This window comes from Pristis pectinata, chromosome 18 (assembly GCF_009764475.1).
Source record: "Pristis pectinata isolate sPriPec2 chromosome 18, sPriPec2.1.pri, whole genome shotgun sequence".
Taxonomy (NCBI): Eukaryota; Metazoa; Chordata; class Chondrichthyes; order Rhinopristiformes; family Pristidae; genus Pristis; species Pristis pectinata.
The window spans coordinates 8,839,345-8,849,071 of NC_067422.1; the positions used below are offsets into that span (position 1 = coordinate 8,839,345).

At 42.3% G+C, this 9,727-nt stretch overlaps 1 non-coding gene across 1 annotated transcript; it reads left to right on the plus strand.

The window, feature by feature from the left end:
* Positions 1 to 255: 255 nt before the first annotated feature.
* Positions 256 to 349, plus strand: trnai-uau (transfer RNA isoleucine (anticodon UAU)). The gene is made up of 2 exons: positions 256 to 293; positions 314 to 349. It is a non-coding gene; the product is annotated as a tRNA-Ile (tRNA).
* The last annotated feature ends 9,378 nt before the right edge of the window (positions 350 to 9,727 follow it).

Consider the following 9,727-nt stretch of genomic DNA (forward strand, 5'->3'; position numbering starts at 1 on the left):
ATTCATCTATTGTCTTCCCCTGCATAGTTTCAATGGGACAGAATGGGAGTGTCCCACACCCAATGATTGGTTTCAATAGCCTTAAAGTATCAGTTGAAGTTAAATTGTGAATAGGTTTTATTTCCTGAAGACTGGTTCTCATTTTAATCATGCTATCCATAATTTCATAATTCCAGAATAATCCAGAATAAATCCTATTTAACAGTGTTTGGTCCATGGCCTACAATGCTTTGGCAATTCAAGTGCTTGTGCAGAGCTCTAGTGGCGCAATTGGTTAGTGCGTGGTACTTATATGGCAGTACACGGTGGAGAGATGCCAAGACTGTGAGTTTGAACCTCACCTAGAGCACGTGTGGTTTTGGTGGTTGTTTCAGGTGTGACTGGGCGACTCTCAAACTCAGAATTCAACTGAGATGTTACTTTTCCTCTTGGCATGGTAGTGTAGCGGGTTCAATTCCAGCCGCTGTCTGTAAGGAGTTTGTACGTTCTCGTGTGTCTGCGTGGGTTTCCTCTGGGTGCTCCGGTTTCCTCCCACATTCCAAAAAGACGTACAGGTTAGGAAGTTGTGGGCATGCTGTGTTGGCGCCGGATGTGTGGCGACACTTGCGGGCTGCCTCCTGAACACTCTATGCAAAAGATGCATTTCATGTGTGTTAGATGGACATGTGACTAATAAAGATACCTTCTTTTCTCTTCTTAAATGTTGTGAGAGTGCCTGCCTCCATCACCTTCTCAGACAGTGTGTTCTAGATTGCAACCACCCTCTGGGTGAAAAAGATTCTTCCTCAGATCCTTATCCTCAGTGGTAAAGGTTGTGTGTTTAGGTCGCATATCGTGGTGACAAAACTCTCAGTTATATGCTGAAATTTACTGCTCAGATATTCCAAGTTTTGCGTGTGCTGAATAAATTGTAAATATCGTCACCAATCTGGGTCAGCACTAAGCCATTGGGAGATCATTAAAAAAACTAGGCGCAAGAATGATCTCATCTAGAACTCTTCTATTGCTATTGGTTTGACTGTGTTGGCATTGAGTACATAGAGATTCTGTGAGAAACAACAATAGTTAAGTTTCTGCTTGTTCTAAACAGCTGACAACAATCTCTCCCCACAAACTCTTCAGTCTGTAACAGGCACGGTAGTGTAGCAGTTAGCATAACACTATTACAGCACCAGCGATCCGGGTTCAATTCCCGCTGCTGTCTGTAAGAAGTTTGTACGTTCTCCCCGTGTATGTGTGGGTTTCATCTGGGCGCTCCAGTTTCCTCCCACATTCCAAAGACGTACGGGTTAGGAAGTTGTGGGCATGCTATGTTGGCGCCGGAAGCATGGCGACACTTGCGGGCTGCCCCCAGAACACTCTACGCAAAAGATGCATTTCACTGTGTGTTTTGACGTACATGTGACTAATAAAGAAATCTTCTCTTATCAAAAATGGCAGGACACTTAGGAGCATTGATGTACAGAAGGATCTTGGGGTGCAAGTCCATAGCTCCCTGAAAGTGGCAAGACAAGTGGACAGGGTGGTAAAGAAGGCATAAGGTATGCTTGCCTTCATCAGTTGGGGCACTGAGTATAAAAGTTCGAAAGTCATGTTGCAGCTGTATAAAACTTTGGTTGGGCCACATCTGGAGTATTGTTTGTAGTTCTGGTCACCACACTGTAGGAAGGATGTGGAGGCTTTAGAGAGGGTGCTGAAGAGGCTCACTAGGATGTTGCCTGAATTAGAATGCATTCGCTATAAGGAGTGATTGGACAAACTTGGACTGTTTTCTCCAGAGCATCAGAGGCTGAGGGGAGACGTGACAGGAGTATATAAAATTATGAGAGGCACAGATAAGGAAGATAGTCAGAGACTTTCTCCTAGGTGGAAATGTCAAATACTAGAGGGGATATGTTTAAGGTGAGAGGGGGAAAGTTTAAAGGAGATGTGTCAGGCAAGTTTTTTTTTACACGGGAGTGGTGTGTGCCTGGAACGCACTGCCAGGGGAGGTGATGGAAGCAGATACAATAACAACATTTAAGAGGCATTTAGACAGACACATGAATTGACAGGTATGGACCATGTTCAGGCAGATGGGATTAGTTAGATTGATAGCATGCTCAGCACAGACATGGTGGGCTGAAGGGCCTGTTCCTGTGCTGTACTTTTCTATGTTTCTAAAATTTCAATATAACTGTGATTCAGCTACCATTTATATTTGATGAACTATTACATCTAAACCTTCTTCTGGATTCAAACTTCTGCCAACGTACATTTTATCCTGTAACTTTATTTCCAATTTGCTTGACCTCACATTTCTCAATTTTGCAGTTCACTTGTTTGGCCTTAGTAGACATTGTCAAATGTAATTCAGTCTTGAAATTCTATCCCTACACAAAGAGTTGCATGATTTTGAATATTCTAGTTATGATACCCTAATCAAGGTAGGTTATAAATAATATTTACAGCAATGATCCCATAACTGATGCCTGGGGCCACAGATGTCCACTTAAAACCATCGCCATTGGTTGTGATGTGTTTTCCACTGTTATTTGCCCAATTAACTGTCTCCTCTTTACTCAGAGCGTATCTATTTTAACCACAAGTCTCTTGTGGGATGCCTTATCAAGTTACTCGGAAAATGGGATATATGAAGTTCGGAATATCAACATTCAGAAATCCTATTATAGCTTCAACCAATTCCAGTCATTTGTCATATATCACCCAGGTTTCTTAACTTCATGTGGGTTTGAAATTATATTTTATTTGTTAAATTATCTGAAATTGATTATAATTTGTCAATCTAAAAGGCCTGTATTTCCAATTAAAATGGAAATCTCAGGATTAGGTTGCTCACTTATTGGAACATCAGTTATTTCCCAATTGCAACTTCTGCAATGGACTTGTGTCTCCATTTTACCCTGTTCTATCTCACTTGAATCCCTCACAGTTGTTTGATGATCTTAGCCTTGTCCTGTTGCCTTACTAATTTTCCAGGTTTCTACAGCTTTCTCCTGATGTTCTCCCTTTCAATCATGGCAGAATATTTGATTGTGAAGGCGAGTATCATAGTCAACATCGATCTAAAAACACAAAGTCTTGCATTTGCTTTTATGATCTCGGGATGACCCAAAGGGATTTACTACATTTGAAATATAACCACTATTGTAATATAGGGAGTACAGTAACCAATTTTGCACTCAGCTTGGCTCTGCAAACAGCAAAGTGATAAATGACCAGGTAATGTTTTTGTTTAGTGATGTTGGTTGAGAGATAAATTTTAGCCTGGTGAGAAGAAACTTCTTCACCCAAAGAGTAGTGAATCTTTGGAATTATCTTCCCGAGAGGGCTGCGGAGGGTCAGATGCTGAGTATATTTAAGATAAAGACCAATAGATTTTTAGATATTAAGGGAATCAAGGGATATGAGGTTAGTGCAAGAAATTAGCACTGAGATAAAAGATCAGCCATGATCTTATTGAATGATGGAACAGGCATGATGGACTGAATGGCCAACTCCTGCTTCTATTTTTTATGTTCTATGATTCCCTGCTCGTCTTTGTAAAGTGCTGTGGGCTGTTTTACCTTCACAGAGCCTCAGATTAACATCTCACCCTGAAGGGATCAACCTGGATATTAATTTGCACATAGATAGAGTTATAGAGTTATACAGCAGGGAAACAGGCCCTTCAGCCCAACTGGTCCATGCCGACCAAGATGCCCCATCCGAGTTAGTCCCATTTGCCAGCCTTTGGCCCATATCCCTCGAAACCTTTCCTATCCGTGTACCTGTCCATCTGTATTTTAAATGTTGTTGTTGTACCTGCCTCAACCATTTCCTCTGACATCTTGAAGAAACAGTACCATACAGCTGAAAATTTGGGTTGGCTGAGCACAGAACAGTGTTCTGTCCATTTGTATAAGTCTGACCACTTGTCAGGGAATTTGGCTCTTGACTTTTTGATGGGATTTCCATTTATAGCACCTTTTTACCAGAGTAAAACATCCCCAAGTGACATCAATAGAAGCGCAATATGCAGATTCACCTGCATTAAGATTTTCAACCCCACTGATCAATAAAAAATAGCAGTTCTCATTTACTCACAGAACAAGCAGGATTTTTAACCTGATTTCCCCTGAAATGATAGCCAACAACAAACAATGTGCTGGAGGAACTCAGCAGGTCACGCAGCATCTGTGGGAAGAAAGAAGTTGTCGATGTTTCGGGTCGAAACTCTGCATAAGGAGTAGGCATTTAGAGATCCCACTCGTGCCCTTGCAGAGATTTTCCTACCAACTTCCTGCCAGCACTACCTGGATGTATCCCTGACGGGTCTACGTGACTCCCTTGCACGAAAGCCATGCCTTCTGTGGGCATTGTTCTATGCCAACTTGATCTGTTCACATTGACCCTTGGAAGCCTGCTCCCACCCCACTTCCATCATTGCTGTATCCATTTATTCAGGAGCAGCATTCCCCTGCAGTTGGAGCAGTGTTACTTGCATTGTGGAGTGTGTGCCTTTAAGATCTGGCTGCAGAGATCGTACCTGCTGGGGTAAATGCTGGCATGTGAAACGTTGTCAGTTTCAAGAAGGGAAACACATTGAGAGTAGAGAGTCTTAGCATTGTACAAAACAGAAACAAGCCAGTCAGTCCTAAATGTCCATGACAACCTCTTTGCCCATCTACACTAATCCCTCTAGGTCTATTCAAGTGTCTAACTAAATGCTTCTTAAACGTAGTGTTAGTATCTGATTCCACCACCTCCTCTGGCAGCACATTCCAGATGTCAAATCATTCTGCGTAAATAAAAAATTTACCCTCAAATTCCCTTTAAAACTCCTTCCTCTCACCTTAAATCTGTTCCCTCTTGTTTATGTTACCATGAAAGAAAGATTTTAGAACATAGAACAGTACAGCACAGGCCCTTCGGCCCACGATGTTGTGTCCAACTAATTAAATTAATACATAAATAAATGCTTAACTAAACTAGTCCCTTCTGCCTGCACAATGTCCATATTCCTCCATTTTCTGCACATTCATGTGTCTATCTAAGAGCCTCTTGAACGCCTCTATCATATCTGCCTCCACCACCATCCCTGGCAGCGCATTCCAGGCACCCACCATTCGCTGTGTAAAAAAAACTTGACCCACACATCTCCTTTAAACTTTCCCCCTCTCACCTTAAATGTATCCCCTCTAGTATTTGACATTTCAACCTTTGATACCTGCTTTCAACTCTATCTATGCCTCTCATAATCTTATAAACTTCCATTGGGTCTCCCCTCAGCCTCCACCGCTCCAGGGAAAACAATCTCCATGAAATTAGCATCTTAAAACCTCCAGCTTTATGGCACTTTCACAAACAGCTCAAAGGCAACCCTCAGCACTCACTCAACATCATTAATATTTCTAGGCTGGTACCTGTGACAATGTGGCTTACTCTAAGATATGATAAGATAAATTATCTTTATTAGTCACATGTATATCGAAATACACAGTGAAATGCATCTTTGCATAGATTGTTCTTGGGGCAGCCTGCAACGGTCACCACGCTTCTGGCGCCAACATAGCATGCCCACAACTTCCTCACCCATACGTCTTTGGAATGTGGGAAGAAACCAGAACACCCAGAGGAAACCCACGCAGACATGGGGAGAACGTACAAACTCCTTACAGACAGCATCTGGAATTGCACCCGGGTTGCTGGCACTGTAATAGCGTTACGCTAACCGCTACACTACTGTGCCTGCCCAGTGAAGTAATGGGGTGTCATCTGAGATTTTGAGCTTGAGTCGCCAGATTGGGCCTTGAACTCAAAACCTTCTCACTCAGAGGCATCTGAGCCATAGACAACACGTAGGGGAGGAATCCATGAGAAAACAGGCGTCCTCTGTGTCATGAACTTCAATGATTCCATTAATCCATAACAACTTGAACATACATCGATTTGCACAGAAGTCTCTGCATAGCTAACAAGGTCACGTACCCTGGGTAGATTTTTAACTGCTTAACCTGGAAATAATGAGTTCAGTAATCATGTTCCTGTTCAAGTCGACCTTCAGCTGGTGGTTTCTTGTGGGAATTTATGGCTTTCTGCAGGCTGTGTCTCTGCATCATTGCATGGCGCATGTACAACCAGAAGTAAAAGTGCAGCAGATGAGCTGGAGGTCAGATGTTAGAGCATCTGACTGTCTGCTCCACCACGGGACTCATCATTCTAAATGCGGTTGCCAAACCATGCAGAAAGATATGTTAAAGTAAGTTGTTCCTTGCTTTATGTTTTTAATTATTTGCTGGCACTTTAATGTGTGTTTAATGAAATATACTTCCAAAGTAATAATGTGTACTTACTTTTAACTTTATAAACTTTTTCAATTTGAACTTTGTTTATCATAGTGAGTATAACTGGACCAGGCTTGTGCAGATGAACCATGTCCACGTGTGTCAGGTACAAGCAGCAGGCTGGATCCAAAGTGATCCGGCCTTATGTTTCCTGTAATATCTCAACAAAAGCTGGCAAAGCAGACATCAGTCTGAGATTTCGGAGTTCAGCTGGTTCACCAAACCCAGTAGTGCACCTGCCCAGTGAGAATTAAGGACAAATTCACAACCAAATGCAAAATTTTCTCTTCCTTCCAATTTAGCCTTTAGGTTTCAACGTTCATCAATTTAATTCTGGAGCATTAATTGAATAATCACTTTAACTGTATCACGATTCCAAACCTAATTATATTCACTGATACTCCAATATTCCAGCCAGCAAATTTTCCATTTTCAATGCTAAATCAAGTGTTGATTAAAAATAAATCCTGCATCAATGTTCATCTTTCCCAGGCACAATACGTTTTAGCCCTTTGCTCTTTTCATTTAACCTTGCATTTGTTGCTGTGCCATCTCAAGTAGTCTCTCATCACCTGAAAGTTAATGTGGATAAGAACAAGAGCCACAATATGTGGTCAGATGTTTCAGAATCAAAAAATAAAAGATGCAGTGCAGTTAATATTTCAGCTGCATGCAATAGCAAATGAACAGAGAGTCACTGCAGCCAGGCTCACAGAAATACAATTATCTCTTTAATTCCCAGTTTTGTGATCACTGAATTGTGCCAAAGACACATTTAAGTGAGCTGTTAGTGTCCACTTAGTTTCACAAAACTGCACATCTTGCTGTCAAATTGCATTGATTTTGTTTCCAAAGGAATAATGAATTTCAGAATTGCTAATGTAAGGCACACAAATAGAAGTTATCTGGAGGTACTGGTTGGTACCGTGATTCAGAACACAATCCTTTGCCCTCTGGGACCTTGGTGAAAACATGAGCCAGATTGGCAGGAATAAACTCACTAACAAAATGAATTCGGAGCAGAGCTGGAGTCTATTGCTTCATTGGTTCAATGTGCAGATATCCTGCATGGTGTGGCACACTAGGTTGACTTCTGAATTGGTGGTGGTGGCGGCATGGTGGGGGGGGGGGGTGCCGTTGCGGGTAGTGGTGGGGGATGGATGGGGGTGGTGGTGGGGGATGGAATGGGTTGGGTAGGGGTTGTTTACTTCTTAAGAGAGGTAGAGTAGAATTGGCCCTTATTCACTGGTGTTCAGAAGAATGAGGTGGACTCGGACATATAAGATTCTGAGAGGGATTGACAGAGTAGACAGGAAGACGTTGTTTCCTCAGGCTGGAGCCTTAAGAACCAGGGGGCAGAGTCTCAGGATAAGGGAACAGACACTGAAAGATAGATGAGCAGATCTTTCTTTGCAAAGTGGGTTGTAAACTTTGTTATTTTCTACTCCAGACAGTTGAGGACACTCAGTCATTGACTATAGTCAAGACTGAGATTGGCATAGTTTTAGTCATTAAGGGAATCAAAAGATATGTCAATCAGGCAGGAAGTGAACTTGGGGGCTAGGATCAGCTGTGATCTTAGCAGACTTGTGAGGGCATATGGCCATATCCTGCTTCCATTCCTTATGTTCTTGTATGGAAAGCACAAATGTTTAATAATAATTTGTAGTGAATTTACTAACCTTCAGTTAGACGATGGGATCAGACAATTGACCTTAGCATCCATCAGTTAGTGAGATTGAGGAGTGGGAACATGGAGGTTTTCCACACCTGATCACTTGTTAGAAAGTGCAGACGCAAGGAAAAATAACTGAGCTTGGTGTGTGATGTCCCACTTCTGACTCCCCCCTACACATCCACAAATGCTACTGGATCAGTATCCAGGAGCTTGGACTGATATAATATTTTCTCAAATCCATCTTCAATGCATTGGGCAAGATTCAGCACACGGACAATGCTTGATTTGCTTGGCTGGAAACCAACTCATTCAGAATTGAACTGCTCTTTCAAAATCAGTAACTATTGATCTGGGATGAGACATGTATAAAGGAGGCAAAACAATGAGGTAGGTCTGAGGGAGTCCTACCTGGTTTCAAAAGCACAATGGCATATGATTGGTTCTAGAGACTGGGTACATAGTTCATCCTCGAAGAAGAATGTTTGGTACATGACTGGAAACCATGATCTCAATCATAACACTCTCTACTTTGCTTGCTTCTTAAGGCTTTCCATTCTTGCACCCCTGCTTCCACATCATCTTGTATCTTCACTCCCACTCTCTCCTCGTAGATTGTTCCCGTTTGACTCTCATCAACTTTTACTGATGCACCATAGAAAGCATCCTATCTGGATGTATCATGGCTTGGTATGGCAACTGCTCTGCCCAGGACCGCAAGAAGCTGCAGAGAGTTGTGGACATAGCCCAGCGCATCACGGACACCAGCCTCCCCTCCTTGGACTCTGTCTTTACCTCTCGTTGTCTTGGTGAAGCAGCCAGTATAATCAAAGACCCCACCCACCCAGGTCATTCTCTCTTCTCTCCTCTTCCATCGGGTAGAAGATACAGGAGCCTGAAGGCATGTACCACCAGACTTAAGGACAGCTTTTCTACCCCACTGTAATAAGACTATTGAACGGTTCCCTTATACAATGAGATGGACTATGACCTTGTTGTGACCTTGCACCTTACTGCACTGCACTTTCTCTGTAGCTGTGACACTTTGTACTGTTACTGTTTTTACCTGTCCTACATCAATGGACTATGTACTAACTCAATGTAACTGCACTGTGTAATGAATTGACCTGTACGATCGGGTTTGTAAGACAAGCTTTTCACTGTACCTCGGTACAAGTGACAATAATAAACCAATACCAATACCAATAGATGCTATACCCTCTTTCTTGCTGACCCTTTTGAAATCACAAAATTATTTCCTCCGACTTTCCCTCTCTGGATTGTCTGCAAAGCGTTCTGACATGACTGTTTACAGCCTGTCTTGCTGCACTCTGGCTACACTATATTGGACTGATATTAGTAAATTCAGACCTTCTGTGACATCCTTGATAGGATCTTAAGAGCTTTTGAAATGCCTCCACATTGTAATATAGTCCTCTTCTAAAGTAGGCAACTTAATCTGTGCTTGATTCAGTCCATTCAGCAATTATGTAAACAACAGGTATGTAGACACTGAGTTGTTCACCAGAACTCAAGCAGTCTCATTTTCTCCATCAGTAATGTCTATGCCAGACTCAATTGACATTACCTGTCAACAGTATCTTGTGCTGAGCCCTTTGTTTCTCAACATGCTTGTGTACGCTTGTACTGGCACAGCTATTGTTCTGAAACTCATGCGAACTGGCTCTCTCCAACTGTTCAAACATGGATTCTTCCCCCGAACTGT